Consider the following 22488-nt stretch of genomic DNA (forward strand, 5'->3'; position numbering starts at 1 on the left):
TGGCAGGGGTTTCCTGACCATTCACAAGAACACTATCTTTATAATACTCTTTAGTATTATCTGGGATGGAATTATAGACATCTAAATTATGTTGTTCCCACAAGCCCAGGGACACTAAAGAAACACTAGCTGAGACTCTCACGGGGTCATCAGCCAGTAGGTGAACGTTTCCACTTGCCATAGGTACTTATTCCTCTGGGGAGAAGGCTAAGGAGACAGTGTGGATCCCTGAAGGTTTACCCTTGCATCTGGGATCCCCTTTCACATGGTCAGTTGACCCACAAACATAACATTTCCCAAATGTCTTGATAAATGGGGGTTTGTTCAGACCTCCATCTGGTTTGGGTCCAGATGGTACACTAGCCTGATTTGGTTTCCCTTGTGGTTTCCCCTTATGTTGCTGTTTCTGGCCCTCTTTTGGTTTGGAGGTATTAGAATTCTCTTTGTTATCTTTCTTTGGCTGTTTTCCCTCCTCCTTTTTCCGAGTAGCCCCAGAATCCTTGTCAGTCGCCCTGTTGGCAACCCACAAGTCAGCAGCCTTAGCTAGTTTCTTTGGATCTATCTCCTTAGAATCAGCTAAGTGCTGTCTGAGTTCAGGAGAGCACACATCAAAAATAGACTCCAAAGTAACAAGATTTCTCATTCCTTCATATGTGTTTACTGTGTAACCCTTAATCCAACCATTTAAGTTTTTCAAACATTCACATACCCAGGTAGCCCAAGGGGTATCATCATGCTTTCTGAGGGTCCTAAACCTTTTAAGGTACTGGGAAGGGGTCTTCCCAAATCTAGCAATTAAAGCTAGCTTCACATACTCATAATCCATCCTATCCACCTCCCCCAACTCTATCACAACATCAGATGCAACAGTGGGTAGCCTAGAGAAGAGCCAGGGAAGCAATTGATTCCCTGTAAGACCTTGAATGCCATGGTTATATTCAAAGATTGCCAACCAATCCAAAATGTCAAGCTTAACCTCATACATACCCACAATTTCTTTAGGCATCCAGGGTCTCTTAGGACTGTAAGACCTAGAAGACTCTGGGAGAGAAGCATTTTCGAAGAAATAATCTTTTCATTTCTAGTTCATGATTCAACTCCATTTCACTGAGCTTAAGTTCTTGGTGTTTTTGTTCAGTTTCAGCATTTAAATGTTTGAATTCCAGTTCAAGCCTCATTTTCTCTAGAGAAATGCATTCAGGATTGAGTGTAGAACCTGTGCGGGTCCCAGTGGACAAGGGTTGAGGTTGCTGAGCAGGCAAGGGAGCCGAGTGGCCTACATTAGGAGACAAATCTGTCTCTTCCAACTCATCATTAACAGAAATATTACCATCCTCAACACTTTCCACATTTGCTAGAAAGTCAGGTATTTCAGACCCACTCTCCAGACTTTGGTTCTTTAACAACTTTTCAATCAATTCAGTCTTTTTGCCTTTGGCAAAGAGTTTCCTTTCTTTACACAGATTTCTTAGATAATCAGCAGTGTAACTCAGAAGGGTCTCCTGACTGTGGCTTTCCATATCAGACATGATTAATATTGCTTTTTAGTGATGTTAGCCTTGTGGTTAGTTGATCCAAGGTAATAGTAGCACTCTAAGTGTAATTACTATACTTTGATACTCACCGCTGTACACCAGTGTTATGCAGAATGATATGCAGTACCCTTTGGGAACACCACACACAATTAAGACTACAAGTGACAGTACAAATCCACCTTTGGTACAAGCAGGGCCGTCACGAGGGGTGTTGAGGGGGGGCAAACTGCCCCAGGCCTCGCTCTTGGGAGGGGGCTTGCGGCACCACTCTGCACTAGAGTGAAAGGCAGCACAGTCCATCCGTGTTCTTTATTGATACGGGGGATGTTGCTGCCTGCCTCTCAGCAGATTCCTGCCCCCTTTAAAATGCTTTTTTTTTGGAACTGATAAATGATAAGAGACGGCGGGGCTCAGAAGTGAGCTCCGCCACCTCTCATTACTGTGCTGGCAGCTCAGGCACACTGAATGAAATATAAAAGATGACACAACACATGTCATTGATGCCATCACTGACACCATCACATTTTTAGCCCCTTTCTTTTATGTCAGCTAAGCAACCATAACTCTCACCACCACCGTGCACTGCTAAGACTAACACCCACGATATCAAAGATGACATGAAAAATGTCATTGATGACATCACTGATGACATCACATGTGAAAATAATGCCACTTTACAATGCATACCTGCAATGGGGTTGTGTGTCTTATGTTGGTAGCAAGATGTGAGGGGTGTTTATGTAATGGTAAACATGCAATAACTAGCTAACAATGCAAAACTGCATATACACTTGTGGTAGTAGAAGCAATACATATGAGGACCCACAATTCATACAAATTAGCGGCACACACAGGGCTGTTAAATGAAGGAAGAAATAAACAGTCTTGTCACCAAAATGTTAATGGCATTAAAGTTTATCTTCCTGTATGCAAAGTAAGTCTGTGTTGGATGCCTCCTATTGCCCCATGCATGTGCACCATGATCTGCGCGTATACCCTAAGGCATGTACTTTAAGAACATATGAGAAGGTTAACGTTTTCATGTACAGCACCTTGTGAATTTTTATATTGCATTGTTAGTGCAGAAAACCACCTGGCCTACATTTTTCAATGATACAATGTAAGTAAGCCCGACAAGTGATGTCATCAATGACATTTGTCATGTCATCTTTAATATCGTGGGTGTTAGTCTTAGCAGTGCACGGTGGTGGTGTGAGTTATGGTTGCTTAGCTGACATAAAAGAAAGGGGCTAAAGATGTGATGGCATCAGTGATGGCATCAATGACATGTGTTGTGGCATCTTTTATGTTTGGGGTGGTAGTGGTAGCTGTGGAGAGAGTTGATGGGAAAAATGGGTGATTAGCCTACCATAACTCCCGAATTTCAGTGGTTTTTAGATTTTACTTGTAATCATAACGTCCTTTTGTACAAGGTTTTTGTGCAGAATGGCATAGGTTTTTAATAGGGCAACTTAACCATAACGCCCCTTTAACAAAGTTTTTTTTAGTGAATTTTGGACGTTTTTAGTAGGGCAACATAACCGTAATGTCCCTTAGAGAAATGTTTTTTGAATGATTTGCATAGGCTGTCAGTACTGAAAGTGATCAATAACATAAAAAACCTGCAGGTCCTAACTATAAAATATGGCGCAAAGAATTCGAAAGATGGGCAAACGCTGAAACAAGAGCATGGGAGGACAGCGTAACCAGATCTACTGAAGACTCGAGCATGGCCCTAGCAGTTTGGAAGGACACCATGTCTAGATTGTCCCGCTCCTCGGACGATAAACTCCCTGAACGATTCACCCAACTGACCATTCGACCCACACGGTCAACTAAGATGCCGACACCTAGACCACAACACCCCAGATGGGGGCCAGAGAAGAACTCGCCCACTCCCACCAGCTGCCCAACCACCTGTCTTTTCTGGAAACCTGACAACTGTTACCCCCCCTTTACTATAGAGACAGTTACTGTTAATTTGTTGTTTGTATGTTGTTGTTTGTTTAACAAGGCACAACTTCTGCGTAAGAGTCGGATAATCTGATTAAGGATTCCGGCCAATATACTGTATGATGTTGGAAAACGTTAAATGCCAATAAACAAATTTTAAAATAAATAACATTAGGTAACCAACATTTTTATTGAGCATTTAGAAGGGTTCCAATAGTAACACATAAGCATAATGTAAAGCAACATTTGACTTCACTGCCCATCTGTCTACGAATAGCACTGTAGCATATGCAGTTGCATAGCATCGCCACATGGTGCAGAACTCATACACACTTCACAATGGTACGGGTGAGTCGTTCACAGTGCGGAAGGACATTGCATATTGTCGTACGAACCTGTAACTGAAACAATTCCCGTGCACAACTGAACAGAGCAAGTTTACACGGCAATAGAAGCAAGAGTGCATACCGAGGTATTTTATTCAGTGAACCCCATTGCACCCTAAAAAAATGGGGGATGAATGCCATTGCCAATACCTATTTTGCGACACTAACCCATTGCACCAAAAAAAAAGGGATTTTTTATCTTCAACCGGAACGCCTCCGGCGTTCCCGATTGAAGAAAACAAATCCTTTTCCAAGATGGCCACCATTGAAAGGGAAAGCGGCCGTTGCATACAAAGTCTTTTTTCGCTTTCCATTACAGATGCCAGAAAGTAAAAAAGGGAAACGTGTGACCGTAGTGGGCGAAGGAGATTTGTATTCTTTCTAAAATGTGTGGTTATGAGCAATACCTGTAACAGCAAGCCAGTGCCTGGTGGACATGGCGACTGCAAAGCAATGTTTTATCGCAACTAGTAAATGGCAGTATTTACCTCCCCGACATTGTGGTCAGTAAGCATACCTACATCATACCCTTCAGAGACGAAAGGCGTACTGTTCATTTATTATGTACATGACGACACTTAGGAAATATGAAAACAGTATTACATGCAAAACACAAAAGGTGTTTTTTTGTGCGCAATGACCTTTACATAAATGTGTGCAATATACAGGGATTATGTTTGGCAAAAATGCACTAATGGCAGAAATATTGCAAGCAGCACCATTACCACTGACCTGTGCACACATTTTAGTGTAAGTGTCACAAGGTGAAATGGGTGCCGAAAGGTGTACTGAGAAGGTATAATGAAGCATTGCTTTTGAAACGTTTCTGTACAGCAAACACTTTCACTGCACCTGATCTCATTTTTCCACTGATACAAATAGACCAAATCTGACAACATAGCGTCTTCATGCAGAACTGATCTCGGTAATTGGGGCATCAGGGTTTCAGAAAGTACCCTAACGGCACGAAAGCATAATAGATGGCCCTGAGCCTAACGTTGACAACAGAAGTGGTGTCCAATAGTGCTCTGGATAACGTGCCTTGGCAGCATAAAGAAATGATTCCATAAAAGCTCACGTAGCGTGATACGCCACCTATTATAGAACACACTACGACCTGCAGCGTACCATGGCAGATTATGAAGGGGAACATGAAATGGTTAAAAAACACACTAGCATGTGAGCAGTAGTAAGGGACTGTTATTTCACAATGCACAGTGTTAAATCATCGCCCTGTTCTCAGTTGCAAAGAAATTGGAAGTTTGTGTCTCTGATGCACAATTAAAATGTTACTTTTGACGGTCATGTAGATGTTTTCACACACAGCGACCATGCGTTGGCACCACAGTTCTTAACACACACACAGTATGCAGTGGAGACAGAGTAGTCGGTTTCCTCTCACATTCATTGTGAAGACGGCGTCAATCGCTGTGATGTAGTCCATCAGAAAGTAAGGTATGGTACTTATGACGTTACTGGCAATGGTGACGTTGTAGTTTAAGCATACTGAAATTATGCATTGTTGGCACAGAAGGCATATTCCTGCTACAGTGATTTACAAGGCGACGTGAATAGGTGCAAACTATGACACCAGAAAGGATGGTATGTTGCTTCTTACTGCTACAACCGCGTAAGGACATAGAGGTCCAATGCGGTCATCCCATTCAATGATGACGCACATACAGCCGGTGACGAAAAGCTGCACTTGACGGTTAAAGAAACCGTCAGTCGGACGCTGAAGGCCATGACATTCGCAGTACGGAAGGAAGTAGCTGAGGGCAAAAATTAAAGAAAAATCTATCAATACAAAGCCTTTGCGGAAATGTAAAGGGCAACAAATTACATTTCTATAGACAATTATTTTTATATGTTAATGTTAAAGGACATTTGTACCGCGCACTATCACCACCAGAGTGGTCCCCTGGCGCTCTGGCGGCTTTGAAAGAGGAGGGGAGGTTGAGTTAGTGGGAGGAAGCAGGAAAAGTGCAAGAGAGCAGTGATGTGCGGTTGGCGGCCTCAGCCCGGTGGGTCCGTTGGCTGGGCCTGGGTTGTTTGCAGCCGGTAGTCGTTGTGTACTGTTGTGCAAGGCTATGTGTGTTTTTGTTTTGTTGTTGCGATGTAGTGAAGTTTGTGTGGTTTGTTGTGCTGTAGGTTTTGGTTGTGTTTGGTTTGGAGTTTGAGAGGTGTATGCAGAAAGGGAAATTGTTAGTAGGGTTGGTTAGTTTGCGTCTCTATCCTCAATTGATGCGCTCGGCTTGCGTAGTCTCCCCTGATGCGGTTATGTCCTGATCTGGGTCCGACTGGCATACAGGTTCCTTACTACTCTGGCCCCCACCTCTAAAATGCTCTCTCATAGCTCCCCTTATCCTCCCTTCATACTCCTGTGGTCAGTGTACCTGCCAATGACAACCTCTCAGGTAGTGGGGTGATTGCCAATATCTCAATAATTCCACACCACTGTTAAGGGGTGGGCAAAAGTGTTGGTGGGATTGTCTGGGGTAGTTGACTCAGTCTCTGTGCGTGCCGCCTGTGTTCCAGTCTATTCAGTGTCACCCGTCCAGGTGCCGTGGGAGTTACTCTCTCGGGTCGGGGATGTCCGTGTCTTTTCGGTTTAGTCATCCTTTTTCCAGTTTTGGTTTCCAGTTTAGTCTGTGGTGCTGTAGAGCCAGGTTTTTAGTGATTTCCTGATTTTTAGGTGATCTTCAGTGTTTCTTATTTCTTTTGGGATGTTGTTCCAGGTTTTTGCGGCTAAGTGGTAGAAGGAGGTGCCTCCAAGTTTTTTCTTAAGGTATGGTTTGAGTTTCAGGCGGATTTCGTTGCTTGATCGGAGGGGTCTTGTTGGTTTGTAGACTGTTATTTTCTTTTGTAGGAATTCTGCTCCTTGTCTGCTGATTGCCCTGTGCGTTATGCACATTGTTTTGAAGGTGATGCAATGTTTTACTGGGAGCCAGTGTAGTGTTTTTAGGGCTGGAGTGATGTGGTCTCTTCTGGATAGTTTGAGGAGTAGTCTTGCTGCTGCATTTTGCATCTGTTGCAGTTTCTTCAGGAGGTATTCTGGTATTCCGAGGTAGAGGCTGTTTGCATAGTCGATTTTTGACATGATCAGGGCGACGATAGTGAGTGTTTTGTGCGTGAAGGAGAGGAAAGGTAGAATTCTTCTTGCCATGTGGAGGAGGAAAAAGCATTTCTTCACTGTTGCATTCATTTGTGGTTCCAGGGTTAGGTTGTTGTCCATTAGGACTCCCAGATTTTATACTACCGTCGATGGTGTTGGTGCGTTTCCCATTTCCGTAGGCCATGGGATGGTGGTTTTGTTCTCTTGGTCTTTGGATACAATCATGATTTCTGTCTTTCCTGGGTTCATTTTCAGGTTGTTGGCATCCATCCAGTTGAAGACTTCTTTTAGACAGTCGGTTAGGGTTGAATGGTTGGCATCGGTGTCTTTGATTTTGTAGATGATCTGAGTGTCATCTGCGTAGTTGTAACATGTAATGTTGTATTTTTTGAAGATTCTGATGAACGGAGTCTGATAGATGTTGAAATATAGTGGAGATAGTGAGGATCCTTGTGGTACTCCACAGTCGTTAACTCGTGGGGTGGATTTCAAAGGTTTTATCCATACGGTTTCTGTTCTGTCTGCTAGGAATGATTCGGTCCAGCGTAGTGCTGTGTCTGTTATGCCTATGTCTTCTAGTCTTTTGGTCAGGGTGTCGTGGCTAACTTTGTCAAAGGCTGCAGAGAGGTCGAGCAGAATAAGGGCTGAGGTAGTGTTTGAGTCTGCGTTAGTTTTGAGGTCGTCCCAGATGGATAGTAGTGCTGTTTCCGTTCCTCTCGCTGGTCTGAAACCGATTTGAGGTTGGTTCAGCAGGTGGTGTTTTTCTACGTGTTCTTGGGTTAGTTTATATACGTAGGTTTCTAGAAGTTTTGCTGGGTAGGGGATGTCAGAGATCGGTCTGTAGTTGGAAAGGTCATCTACGTCACCACTTGTGTTTTTCAAGAGTAGCTTAATGTATGCTGATTTGAAGATCTTCGGTACAGTCCCTGTTGATAGTGATAGATTTAGAAGGTTTCTGTAGTGTTCTGCTGGCGATCCTTGTGCGAGGATTGATTTGTAGATGTCTGGGGGACATGGGTCCATGGGTGATCCCGCTTTATTGCTTCGTTTTACCAGCATTGCGAATGCCTCTGCTGATATTTCAGGAAAGCTTTGGAGTTTGTGTTGTAGTTCCGTGTTAGGTTCGTTGGGTTGTATGTTGTGGTTGGTTGGTCGCTTTTTTATGGTTTGACGGATGTCGTTGATTTTTTTTTGGAAGTGATCTGCCAGGTCGTTGCATAGTTTTTCTGAGGGGTTTGGGGGGTTATCGCAGCCTGGTAGGTTTCTCATTTCTTGAATGATGCTAAACATTTCTTTTCTATGTTGGTGGCATTGTTGATTCTGTCGTCGTAATGTCTTCCCTTTGCCTTTTGAATTTCCTTCTTGTATGCACGGATTTGTTTCTGGTACAGTGTTTTTTTCCCTGGGTTGTATTCTTTCCTCCATTCCAATTCCATCTTTTTGTTTTCCTTTTTTATGTCGTTTAATAGTGGGCGGAACCATTTTGCCATTGCTCTTTTTTTTGATGGGGTGAATGTTTTTTCTGGGGCGATCTTTTCTATTGTATCTGCGATCCATTTGTGCAGTATCTCTGCTTTCTGGTGTAGGCCAGCTAGCTCCAGTTCTGTAGTTGAGGGTTTCATTAATTCCAGTTGTTCGAATAGGTTGCTTTCTTTGATGTGTTTCCAGTTTCTTTTGGTGGTGGTTGTGAGTTTTGGATATTGGATGTAGGCTTGGGTAGGCAGAGTGATCACGAATGGGATGATGAGATGGTCGCTCCATAGTATTTGTATCGGAGGTGCCGTGGTGATGAGGTTTTTGTTGGTGAAAATTGCATCTAGGGTGTGTCCTGCGGAGTGCGTTGCTCCTTTGACTAGTTGTCATAGTTTCATGGTGCTGAGTTGTTCAATTAGTGAGTTTTGGGAGTTGGCGTGGCTGTCTTCAAACCAGATGTTGAAGTCCCCCAGGATGATTAGGTGTTCGTGGTTGATGGCTAAGTTGGTGATGGCTTCTATGTAGTTATCGATGAATGTTGCATCATATGTTGGTGGTCTGTATACCAGGATGAATGTGATGTTGGTTTTTGGGCTTGCTGTTAGGTGTATTACCATGGTTTCGCAGTGGAGGATGTTGAGTGGTTTGTCAGTTTTTATTGTCAGGTGTTCTTTGAATGCTATAGCGATGCCTCCTCCTTTTTTTGTTTTTTCAGTTTATTTGTAGGCATTTGAAGTCGGTCGGAAGGCAGCTTTGGAGTGTGATTTTGTAGTTGTCGTCCAGCCATGTTTCTCTGATGAACAGGATGTCAATGCCGTTGTCGTCAAGTAGGTCGAAGATCTCTGTTGAGTGTTTTGACATGGATCTTGCGTTTATTAGATTGCAGTGAAGTTTGGAGGTGTTGTTTGGTTTGGGCTTTGTCGAGGTCGTCTTCCGCTCGGTGTTGAGGTTTCCTTCCTAGTCGGTCACTTGTTGGGCAGTGGGATTCGGGGTGTCAGCGTCTTCGAAGAGTTCTTATAGGTTTCGTCTTGGGTTTTTTGTGTTTTCATCAGGTTCCTCTTCCGGGGGTTGTGGTTGTTGATTGCAAGTTCCTCTTGCTTTGGTGATGTAGGGGGTTATTGGGTTGGTCGTCTGTTTGTTGTATGTGTTGGTCATCCTTCTTCTACTTGCTTGTGTTAGGTTGTTTGATGTTGCTGCTTCTTATGTTGGGTTGGATTGCCGTGGTGGCCAGATGTCTGCGAGGTATGGAGTTAAGTAGAGGAATTCTTCTCTTCTCTCAGAGTTCCTTCGTTTTGTGTTCCTGTCTGTGGGGGTCCAGTCTATGGTTGTTGTTCTAAATTGCTGTTCTGGAGTATTTGTTCTTTCATCTCTTCGTCTTTTCCTTGGAATGGGTCGTTTGCTCTGCATTTTAGGATTGTGAGTTGGTTAGTCTTTGTTTGGTGATATCTAGTTGGTCATGCTTTGGTCTAGTTGTCTTGTGGTGTAGTGGCGGGTGAGGGGGTGTCCGCTACTAGTTTGGGCTTCGTCTGTGGGTGGTATTAGGGCTGGAGTTGGCGACTCGTTCAGTCGCTGTCCTAGGAGGGGAAGGGGGGTGCTAAGGGTTATTAAGTTGGGTGTTATCTGTGGCTCTCTTTACTGTCCGTCTCCCTGAGCGCGGTTCACTGTGGAGAGCAGGCTGTGTGGGTTGGGAAGGTTATCTGCTGGTTGGAGGGTGGCTTGGACGGGCATAGCTTGGACTTTCGCCTTGTGATGCGAGAGGCCCTAGTCAGAGTGACCCACCACCGTAATTCGCTGGTGGCTTCTGTCTCACTTGAGAGTTTGCTAAATTTGCGAGTGAGCTAGATTTGGGATACCTGTATAGTGGGAGAGAGGCTTGTCAAATGTGAGACACCTGTACAGTGGGAGAGAGGCCTATCAATGCGATTTGGAGATCAGACAGTGCAACTTGGGCACAGAGGTCCTCCTAAGTTTGAGACACCTGTATAGTGGGAGTTTGGAGATCACACAATGCAATTTGGGCACAGAGGCCCTGCTATCAATGCAGTTTGGGATCACACAATGCAATATGGGCACAGAGGTCCTGTTAAGTTTGAGACACCTGTATAGAGGGAGAGAGGCCTATCAGTGCAGTTTGGAGATCACACAATGCAATTTATGCACAGAGGCCGTGCTATCAATGTAGTTTGAGATCACACAATGCAATTTGGGCACAGAGGCCCTGCTATCAATGCAGTTTGAGATCACACAATGCAATTTGGGCACAGAGGCCCTGCTATCAATGCAGTTTGGGATCACACAATGCAATTTGTGAGCCCAAACTCACAGATTCTAAAGGAGTGGACTTATAAAGTAGACCAAATAATGACGACCGCTGACATCGAAATAGAGTCCTTGCAACTCCACCCGCAGATTGTCAAAAAACGTCTTCAATGGTGGGGTGGATTCAGAATAGCGAAAAAAGAGCACTCCTTAAATGTACACTCCCGTCAGGATCCGCACCAAATAGACTAAATGTACAGCCGAAATACTTACTCAAATGTCCATCGCGCCACCACCGAGATCAATTTTTGTGAATGCGACTAAATGCACTGCAAACAAATGAAATGAGATGGATGAGAAAAAACCTGGATCAAAACAAAAAAAAAAAAAGATGACTTATGCAGACATTGCAATAAAGATACAGAATCACTTTACCACCTGATCATAAACTGCGATGCAATCTCGAGTCAAAGGACCCTACATCTAGACTTTTGCTTTCCAATAAATGGAAATATAGAAGACTGGTGGTCGCGTGTGACAGCAGGTCACAATATGAAAATAACCTGCGCGATAATTAATTTCTTAGACACAATTTTGAAAGAATAATAGAAGTTCCAAATGTTAAACCCTTGAACCCAAGTCACACGCGCTTAGGAAGACTTTAACACTCAATGACGAATACTAACCACATAGAGATTCGGTGATAAAAGTTTGAATAAACTAAAAGATCAGAAAAAAAACAAAAAAAAACAATGCAATTTGGCCACAGAGGCCCTGCTATCAATGCAGTTTGAGATCACACAATGCAATCTGGGTACAGAGCCCCTGCTATCAATGCAGTTTGGGATCACACAATGAAATTCGGTCACAGAGGCCCTGCTAGGTTTGAGACACCTGTATAGTGGGAGAGAGACCTGTCAATGCAGTCTGGGATCACACAATGCAATTTGGGCACAGAGGCCCTGCTATCAATGCAGTTTGAGATCAAACAATGCAATTTGGGCACAGAGGCCTTGCTATCAATGCAGTTTGAGATCACACAATGCAATTTGGGCACAGAGGCCCTGCTATCAATGCAGTTTGAGATCACACAATGCAATCTGGGTACAGAGACCCTGCTATAAATGCAGTTTGAGATCACACAATGCAATTTGGGCACAGAGGCCCTGCTATGTTTGAGAAACCTGTATTGCGGGAGAGAGGCCTATCAATGCAGTTTGGGGCAATGGGGGTTGATCACATTGATAGACATTGGTTTTGCCTAGTGGTCAGGTATCTAGGGTAGAGCTGTACCTCTCCCCAACCCAAGCCACCCTACCTTACAGGTCCTTGTAGTTGCTGGTTGACGGCTGGCCCCTGGCTTCCCCTGCGGACACCTGCTGACACTTCCTGGAGCCGCCTCTGTTGGAGCCGCCCTTGGCCTTGGGGCCCTTAGCCACAGGGGGCTGCCGGGCAGAGGGCTGCCCTGGGAGGACCAGTGATGAAGGGCTCAAGGCCCAATCAGAGCCAGGGATGGGCGGGACGGGAGGCGGGATGGACAGAGACCAGGAAGAGGGTGCGGGGTGGGAGAGGGACGCTTCGGGGGCCTGGGGGCCTAGTGTTGGGCCAGAAAAAACACACGAGTGGCCAGAGATGGGCTGCTCACCTCACGCCGGCTGCCTGCAGTGGATGCAGGGGCCGGTGTGAGAAGGGTCGCTAGACCCTTTCGAATAGGGCTCGAGGCCCAATCAGAGCGGGGATGGGCGGGACGGGAGGCAGGAGGGACAGAGACAAGGAAGAGGGTTCGGGGTGGGAGAGGGACGCTTCGGGGGCCTGGGGCCTAGTCTTGGGCCAGAAAACACACGAGTGCCCAGAGATGGGCTGCTCACCTCGCGCCAGCTGACTGCAGTGGATGCAGGGGCCGGTGTGAGGAGGGTCGCTAGGCCCTTTCGAATAGGGCTCGAGGCCCAAACAGAGCGGGTATGGGCGGGACGGGAGGTGGGAGGGACAGAGACCAGGAAGAGGTTGTAGGGTGGTAGAGGGACGCTTTGGGGGCCTCGGGGCCTCGGGGCCTAGTCTTGGGCCAGAAAAACACACGAGTGTGCAGAGATGGGCTACTCACCTCGCGCCGGCTGCCTGCATTGGATGCAGGGGCCGGTATGAGGAGGGTCGCTAGACCCTTTCGAATAGGGCTCGAGACCCAATCAGAGCGGGGAAGGGTGGGAAAGGAGGCGGGAGGGACAGAGACCAGGAAGAGGGTGCGGGGTGGGAGAGGGACGCTTCGGGGGCCTGAGGGCCTAATCTTGGGCCAGAAAAAACACACGAATGCCCAGAGATGGGCTGCTCACCTTGCACCAGCTGCGTGCAGTGGATGCAGGGGCCGGTGTGAGGAGGGTCGCTAGACCCTTTCGAATAGGGCTCGAGGCCCAACCAGAGTGGGGATGGGTGGGACGGGAGGCGGGAGGGACAGAGACCAGGAAGGGGGTGCGGGGTGGGAGAGGGACGCTTCGGGGGCCTGGGGGCCTAGTCTTGGGCCAGAAAAAACACATGAGTGCCCAGAGATGGGCTGCTCACCTCGCGCCGGCTGCCTGCAGTGGATGCAGGGGCCGGTGTGAGGAGGGTCGCTAGACCCTTTTGAATAGGGCTCGAGGCCTAATCAGAGCGGGGATAGGCGGGACGGGAGGCGGGAGGGACAGAGACCAGGAAGAGGGTGCGGGGTGGGAGAGGGACACTTCGGGGGCCTGGGGGCCTAGTTTTGGGCCAGAAAAAACACAAGTGTCCAGAGATGGGCTGCTCACCTCGTGCCGGCTGCTTGCGCGAGGTGGGGAAATATGGGGGAAATTTATTGACTCCTTAGAAAAGGCGACAATGTACAATCTGCATAGTAGGCAAAAAAATGTGATTGTCACATAAATGTCGTAGTTAATAATGGAAATTGTACTGACATTGTACAGACGGCGCTAATGTACGATATGAAATTTGAACGGCACACAAACTTTCAAAAGAGCGCTAATGTGCAACATGAAATTTCAACGGCACACAAACTTCCAAAAGCATTAACAGTAATACATTTTTTTTTCAGACTAAGGTAATAATGGCAGGTTGGTGTACAGGCCTCTAAAATAAGCTTACATGATATGCACCGGCTCCCTTTCGACCTCCTCAGTTACACAGTAGTTCTTTGCTAGAAGACTTCCACGGGAACTGATATTGCATGTGCCTCACAAACCTTTTTGAAGCATAAGTTATCAAAGGGAATGTTTCACAAACTGTGACTCCCTACATTCTTTCTGTCTCTATTCCCTGTATGTCAAGGTCGAAAAACAATTGAACCTTATGAGGTTTGGTACGTGCGCGACTATACCGAGCGCCTACTGAAAAAATGCAATGCGATGAACTGACCTTCACTGCGAACGCAAATAAATTCTCTTTTTGCTACTACATATCAGCAGTCACTCATGAGAACCGTTTCTCCTGACCACGTGCAGACACGCTCTGTTTATGAAACCGTGCAGGTGGCTGCCTCACATTCCAAAATATAGGACGGCAGGCTAACCGCAGTAATGTTGGAGTTGGCTTTGTACATAGACGCAGTAAATAATTGTAGTAAAATGTCTACCAAGTTCCAGTGCACGGTACGATAGTGGTAACAAGAATAAAGTACTGTTTCACTTTCTACTGCCACTTGTAAGTAATGCTTACCTTTCGACACAACGTTCCATGAGGGTTTGTTTGCGGTGATTTCGGCATAGAACTCAAAAACTAAGTGACCATGGCGGCCGTATCAAAAGAATGCTACGCACTTGACGTTGCGTCAGACCCAATCGGTGAAAGGGTAACATCTTGACGTACAGCATGCCAATTGGATTAGCCAATAGAAATTTACTCCACTGAGCGAACAGGGAAGTGGGTCCGCAGAGCGGACATAGATATCACTCATTTTTTAGAGTGCTATTTTTTGATCATTTTAAAGGAAGCGACAATAAGATTTATCACAAAATTTACTAAAGCACGCTTTGGGGAACAAGCCCCTGCCGCAAAATTGATGAAAATCCGTCCAGTGGTTTGGCCTGTAGCCGTGCGCAAAGTTTTTGCCCCATTCAGTCTATGGGAAAAAAAGATGTTTTGGGACCACCCCTATAACTTTGCCCCCCCCTTGACGAATCCTTACCAAACTTTGGAAAGAAATTCAGAGTGGCCCATATACTTTTTTTGCAAACTTTGGTAAGGATTCTTCCAGTGGGAGCCGAGTTATAAGCCGCCCAAAAAGTGCTCTTCCTATGGAAACAGCAACTTAACCATAACAACATGGCCACTAACGTGGCCATGTAATGTGTGTGTGTGTGTGTGTGTGTGTGTGTGTGTGTGTGTGTGTGTGTGTGTGTGTGTGTGTGTGTATTTAAATTAACTGTGGTTGTTGTCAATGGGGTGTTTATTTGTATGCATGCGTGCATGCAAGGAGTTGTGTGACTGGTGGGTGTATGCGTAGGTGAAAGTGTTATATATATGTGCCAGTCCCCACACTTAAATTTACTGGGCCGGGTGACACTACATTTAGGGGTGGGGGGGGTGCTGGGTTGCTCTATGGAGGCAAGTGTTTTTTTTTAAATTAAATGTGTGTTTGTGTGTGCATATATATGTATTTCAATTAACAGTGAAAATTATGTGTTTGTTTTTATGTATGCGTGCATGCAAGGAGTTGTGTGACTGGTGGATGAAAGTGTTGTATGTGCCAGTCCCCACCCCTAAATTAAGGCTGTTGGGTTGCTTTAACCAGGATGCATGGAACCAAATATAAGGCTATAGCTAGGGACAGCGTCAGGGCCTTTCAGACTTTTCAGTTGAAAGGGTCCTCGGGGGGAACCATATCAAATGCCCCCATGTTGCCAGTCATCAGTCTTGTAACACAGCAATATATTCTTTTTTATATTCCATTTATTCTGGAGCTTGAAATTACCGCTTTTGGGTGCCCGCTTTACAGGGTGCGATTGATGAAGCCCTTCCGGCCGTCACTTCCCTGGGGTTCACATACGTATTATCACCTTGTTACCTTTTGACACTGGTTCCTCCACATCAGCCACTTCCTGACAAAGGAGGATTTAAATATTTTCAGCTGGCATTTGGTGTTTCAGCTCCCTGCTAGCTAGCTGTCTGGCCGGGGCCTTTCAGCTCTTTCAATTGAAAGTGGCTTTGGGGGACACCAGCAAATGCCTCCATGGTGCCAGTCATCAGTCTTGTAACACCGCAATATATTCCTCTTTATATATTGCTTTCGTTCTGGGGCTGAAAATGAGCGCTTTGAAATGCTTGCCTTACAGCGGCGTTTGCTGGAGCCCTTTCAACTTGCCTTTTAACACTGGTTCCTCCACATCAGCCAACTTCTGACAAAGGCGATTTAAAGAATTTCAGTGGGCATTTAGTGTTTCAGCTCCCTGCTAGCTGGTTGTCTTGTGATAATCAGTGTCTACTAACTCCTGGCTGTGTTTCTTTGTCTCCATTATGATGTATGCACCCAATGGGTGCCTCAGTCTGTTTTCCGTTCTAAGCAATTGGGGTCCCCCAACCGTTATGTTGAAATGGACCCCAACTTCAGTCAGGCCTAGGTAAAGAAAAGATAAGTGTTATCAGGTGGCTAGTCTGGCCTACATTGAATATTGCCCAGTCTAGCCAGTAATAAGACTAATGGGGCACATCCAGTCTGGATATACTTTTCGTGGCATGGTATTTTTTACCGGCTGTGAGTCCTTATAGGTAATACTGGCATATATTGATGCAGCCCGCATGGACATGTATGTATGGGAACAGCCAACATGAAACAAAATTCATACTGGCATATTTTGTGGGCAAAGGCGGCATGCAATGCAATGGAAAATGCTCCTGTGCAAGTTTCGTGACTTACATGTATTGGGTTTTTTCCATGTGCTACCATACAAAACCAATTGCAAACTCGATGGCTTTTTTTTTTAATTTGTCTTTATTCAGTTTACAAACAGAAGTCATGGTACAAAAACAGAAAAAAGAAAAACTTTAAGGCTTTGACATACAAGACAAATCAGTGAAGCTCAATAACAGCAAATGTTCATGTTGACAAGCCCATTGTCTCTGATTAAGTTCTGTATGAGTACCCGACTTCACCATTCCCCCCGTCCCACCCCCACCCCCCAGTTGGTCATGCAGCATTCAGTTCGATCGTTGCAGCGTTTTACAAATGGCAGTCAAGGTCTCTTATTTGTCAAAGTAACAGCTTCATCGGTGAGAGTAGGGTGATGGATCATGGCGGGTCGCTTCCTATTTTTATTTTCAAGTTTACACAGGAGGGGTCGATGGTGGACCTCGATAGAGTCCGTTGGAGAGATATTTGGTTTTGTAGTCCATTCATAGGCCCTCTACCTGCGCTGACCTTCCATGGAGCGATGCTGTGATATGCTCCATTATGCATATATTTGTGGCGACGTTAGCCCATTTGTTTTTGGTGGGCAGTGAAGTTGATTTCCATTTCGTAACAAGTACGGCTCGAGCTGCTAGCAGTAACTGTGGGGACAGGTCTCTCACTCTAGTCCAGTCGTCATCATTTTTTTTGAGGACAAATAGAATAAAATAGGGGTCTAACGTTCTGGAGATGCCGTCGATTTCTTTTATCCAGCCCAGGACCTCGTTCCAGAAAATTGTTACATGAGTGCAGCTCCACCACATGTGCCAGTAATCTGCTTTTTCTCCACATCCTCTCCAGCATTCGGGACTGGTAGTTTGGAACATCTTAGATAGTTTGTTGGGGTCATATTGCCACCTATGGAGTAATTTGATGGCGTGAAGTCTGTATTGGTTCGCAATGGAAGTTTGCGTGGCTGCTTTGCATATGGTTCCCCATAACTCTGGGGTGAACTGTTCACCAAAGTCTCTTCCCCATTTGTTTCTCAATAGGTCAGTGTTCCCCCCTCACTTTCTATCAATTCTTTATACATCGCGATATTAGGCCTTTTATCTCTGTTCTTGAGTCCAATATCTTCTCGAAGGGTGTGAGGTCCATCATCAGGTACTGCTTCCACCCCGGTCTCGTCAAAACGCCTTTTATTTGGATGTAGTGGAATGTGGGCAGGGGGCCAATTCCGAAGGCTTCGGTTAGTTCTGGAAGGGATATGAAAGAGTCCTTTCTCTGTAGTTGTCCAACTCTCTCTAGCCCAGCTTCGTACCATGTTTGGAACCTTTCAACATTCGGGATGTGGTCGTTGATTCCGGGTGACCATAGGTGGCTCAGAGGGAAGGGCCATGTGGTGATGTTGAGCATATTCTTGCTCGGGGTCCAAATGTTCCATATGGTACTGAGTATTGGGTGATTGTTGATCTTCCTGGAGATCCTTCGTATGGGGGACCAGAGCCATTCTGACAACGTGGCTGGTGCGAAGTAATGATTATCCATGTTGACCCATTGTAGGCTCGTGAGGTTGCGTAAGTGGGGGATCAGGACTCTGAGTTGGGAAGCTTCGTAGTATTTTTGCAGGTTGGGGAGGCTAACACCTCCTTTTTCTTTTGGGAGTGTTAGAGTCCTATACGAGACCCTTGCTTTCTTTCCTTGCCAGAGAAATTTAAGGATGGCCCTTTTAATGTCAACGAAGAAGCTGGCTGGGATTCTGATCGGTAGCATTTGGAAAGGGTATAGGAATCGGGGAAGGGACACCATTTTGATCGCATTGAGTCGACCCAGCCATGAGATTGTGAGTTTCTCCCATCTCACCAGTTCGGCCCGGAACTGCTGTAATAAGGGAGGGAAATTCGCCTCGTAAAGATTGTCAAGATGTTTAGTGATCAATATCCCTAGGTATCGCAGTTTTGCGTGTTCAATATTGAGGCCCAGCGTGGAAAATTTGGTGTTGTTAGCCTCTTCTTGGCCTTGGAGTGGGAAGAGGGTAGATTTCTGTTTATTCACCTTGAACCCCGAGAGCTTGCCATATTCATCCAGAAGGAAGAGAGCCCGGGGGACCGAGGTCATAGGGTTGGTGATGTGGAGGAGGATATCATCCGCGTAAAGTGCCACTTTATATTCTGTCGTCCCCAGGTGAATATCCTCCACAGTTGGATCAGACCTTATTACCGTCACCAGGGGCTCTAGGGAGAGGGCAAAGAGGATCGCGGAGCGAGGGCACCCCTGACGAGTCCCTCTTTCCAGGTTGAACCATCTAGAGTACTCGCCATTCACAAATGTCGCCGCTCTAGGGTCTGTGTATACCTCTTGTATTGCCCTTCTGAACCTCGGACCCATTCCAACTTTACGCAGCACCGCTTTTAGGAATCTCCATTCGACCCTATCGAAAGCTTTCTCTGCATCTATGGATAGGAGAGTAGGGTCGTTGCTCATGGTTTGGGATGCATAAATTAAATGTAGGGTCTTGCGCATTGTGTCGGCCCCCTGTCTCCCCAGTATGAACCCCACCTGTCAGAGTGTATAAGTTGGGGCATTAGTGTTTCAAGCCTTGCAGCCAGTACCCTTGCGTAAATCTTTGCATCTAAATTAAGTAATGTAATGGGACGGTAACAGCTGCATTTTGTCGGGTCCCTCCCATCTTTGGGGATTACTGTAATGAGAGCCCTGACAAAGGAGTCGGGGGGTTTACCGGTTTCAAGGATTTCGTTGAAAAGTTCTGTTAAGAAGGGGGTGAGGAGAGAACTAAAGGTTTTGTAGAATCCGGCTGTGTAGCCGTCTTCTCCCGGTGACTTGCCTAAAGTGAGCCTCTTTATAGCAGCCTGAACTTCCAGATCAGTTATCGGGGATTCCAGCAGTTCGACATCTAGGGAGGGGATGCGGGGCATGTGTATTGAAGACAGGTAAGATTCTATTTCTGGCTGTTCGAGGTCTGACTCTGAGGAATATAAGGCTTCATAAAAGTTTGCAAAGCTTTCCGGGATAGTGGGGCAAGGGCGTGAGTCAGGGGAAGTGTCGTCGGATATGTGTAGTACCCTTCGTTCGGCTCTTTGTTCTCGGAACCTGCCGGCAAGAAGCGCATCTGCCTTGTCTCCCTTCTCGTAGAATTTTTGCTTCAAAAATCTCAACTTGCGTGCAATCTGTTCGTGTTCTAAGAGTTTCAGTTCGTTTCTTTTTCCCCTTGCTTCGTTCAGTTTTGTTCGGTCGGATTCTGATTCTCCCCAGTTGTTAGACTCCAGCTGAGTGATTTTGGTTTGTAACCTGTGTTCAATAATGTTTCTCTCTCTTTTTTTCGACGCGCCTTCCCTTATCAGGATCCCTCTCCAGGTGGCTTTGACGGCTTCCCATACAGTTTGCTTGGATACTTCGCCATTGTCGTTAGTGTCGAAAAACTGCGTGATTTCAGACTCCATCTCAGCCTTAAAGGCCACGTCTTTCCAGAGGGTCTCATTGCATCGCCATTTTCCACTCTTGACAGGTAAGTTTGACCATTGGATGTCTGTGCGGACCATGTCATGGTCAGACCAAGAGATCGGGGTAATCTTTGAATGTGACACCATCTCTGCGAGCTCGTTAGTTACGTATAGGTAGTCTATTCTGGTGTATGTATTATGGGGGGCGGAGTAGAAAGTGAAGCCTTGCTCGTCTGGGTGATGGTCTCTCCACACATGCCTCATGTTGTACGTTTCCATCATGGCAGCAAGCCCTGTTTAGTTGGTTCTGTCGTTGAGTTTCACATTGTGGTTGCCAGGCTTACGGTCTCTGACAGGATCGGCCCATTGATTGAAATCGCTACCTAGAATGACATGGCCTCGAGTAGAATCTTCGGGACAGTCTTAGTGAGGAATCTGGATTGACCTGTATTTTGGGAGTAGAGGGTCGCAATGGTTACATCTATTTTCCCAATGTGGCTACTCACTAGAAGTGCTCTGCCCTCTACGTCGGACCATGACTTGGTGAGTTCAAATTCGGTGCCCTTTCTGATGAGGATTCCGACTCCCCCCTTTCGTAATGGGCCGGAGCCCCAAAATTCTGTTCCGACCTGTTTCGGTAAGATTCGCTGTTCCTCGCCTTTCATGTACTTGGTTTCTTGGAGGAGAAGAATATCAAGCTGGGCCCTGCGGAATTCTCTGGCCACTAGTGATCTTTTCGTTGGAGAATTAAGGCCTTTAACATTGAGTGTCCCTACTCTCAGGGGAGTGGCATGCCCTGCATCAATGTTTGCTGCCATTGATTGCGTTCAAAGGAAGATGACTACTATTGACTGCTCGTTGATGCATGTCTGCTCTAGATCCCACGCTGCATTGGTATGTATACGAGACGGTGAGTACTGCATTGACCATTACAAAGTTCTTTAACCATTCCTTGTATTTCCCCTTTTCTTTACCCATTTCCGGTTGGTGGCGTTCGATCGTACCCGGGTAAGGACACCGAGTCGGTATCAAACCACCCATAGGGGCCGTTACATCACACCCCTTGTCCAAATATGACATCATTGTTTGAGTTGAGCCCTTTCATGGTCCCCCCTAATTGTAGTCATTAGGGTCACGGGGTTGTATCAATGTCAACACTTATTACATATGCAATATAGTTCACTCCATTGGTTTGATCTTACCGATATTGTGAAATCTTCAGTTTTCCCCCTCTGGGGAAAGGTTGCCTCTTCGGAATTTCCACGATCCCTTCACCCTCTTCCTCCGAGCGCCCTGAGTATGCCATTCTTGATCTTCTCTTTGTTTCTCGTCTCAATTAGGATCGCCGTCAGGGGGACCAAGAAGGTCACAGATGCATGCTTTTATTTCCTTTTCGGATCTTACTCTATGTCTGGTTCCTTCGTATTCAAACGTTAGTGAGAAAGGGTAGCCCCACCTGTATCTGACATTTTTCTCCTTAAGTTTCTTAGTGAGGGGGCCACACATCTTTCTGAGAGCCAGCGTCAGCGAAGATAAGTCCTGATAGATCGCAATCTGGGATCCTCCTAGTGTGATCATGTCACTTTTCCTGGCTTTTTTGAGGATTCGGGCCTTGTCTCGAAAGCGATGGAATCGGGCCAGGACTGATCGTGGTCCGCCCGAAGGGCCTCCCGCTCTGTGAATTTGTTCCGTGATTGGTTCGTCCACCTCATTATCAGCTGTGAGAAGCTTAATAATATTGTGTAGAGTTTCCTTGAGGTCCGCCTCTGTTTCGCCTTCTCTTTCTGGAATACCAAAAATGCGGATATTGTTACGTCTCTCTCTGTTTTCTAGATCATCAAGCTTAAGCTTAAAGTCCTCTTCTCAGCGTTCTAACTCCGTCATCCTATGATCGAGTTGTGTTTCGAGAGTATCAATGGAGGATTGATTGTTCTCCACTCCTTCGAGTCTATCCTCCATGCTGTCAAGCCGCTGCGTAATCCTGTCTATTTTGCCTCCTATGTTAGTGCCCAAGTTCTTTATTTCACCCAGAAGGGCAGCGATGTCTCCTTTTGTCACAGCCGCTAGGTCATTCGCCGTGGTGGTGCTGTTCGCCATTGGGGGCTCGGAAGGTGCAGGTGAAGCAGGGGTGAGCGACAGTCTGTGCCTAGCGGTCATAGGCGTTTCCAATGGCTGGATGGAACGGGCAGTGCGTGGGGTGAACAGGATGGTAATCGCTTCTGCTACTGGTACGTCGTAGCGAACCCCAGCGTCGTCAGATTCTTTCGCATTACGGTGTCCAAGGCTACCTTCTTCCAGTGGAGGTACGGTGGTGAGGGCGTAATGAAATAATGCGTCCCCTTAAGAGGTCACCGGAAGGTCGGAGACCGCTGTAGCTGGATTGCACGTGTCGTCGTGGGTTCCCACCGTGGTCTGCTCCCTCGTCCGTGTTACGTTGTGGGCCGGCCTGGTTGTGGGT

The 22488-nt window shown here is 46.2% G+C and overlaps 1 protein-coding gene across 2 annotated transcripts in view; it reads right to left on the reverse strand.

Moving 5' to 3' along the window:
• LOC138491680 (von Willebrand factor A domain-containing protein 5A-like) overlaps window positions 1–22488 on the reverse strand; it is a 925839-nt gene that overhangs the window by 872359 nt on the left and 30992 nt on the right. The window contains exon 1 of one of the 2 annotated variants that reach the window (XM_069618326.1): window positions 10995–11015. The exons of the other annotated variant lie outside the window; for it this stretch is intronic. The gene's annotated coding sequence lies outside the window, so the exon portion shown is untranslated. Of the gene's footprint in view, window positions 1–10994; window positions 11016–22488 lie in introns of those variants that run through there. 2 annotated transcript variants of the gene reach the window in all.

This window comes from Ambystoma mexicanum, chromosome 10 (genome assembly GCF_040938575.1).
Source record: "Ambystoma mexicanum isolate Mex_15411 chromosome 10, UKY_AmexF1_1, whole genome shotgun sequence".
NCBI classification, from domain to species: Eukaryota; Metazoa; Chordata; class Amphibia; order Caudata; family Ambystomatidae; genus Ambystoma; species Ambystoma mexicanum.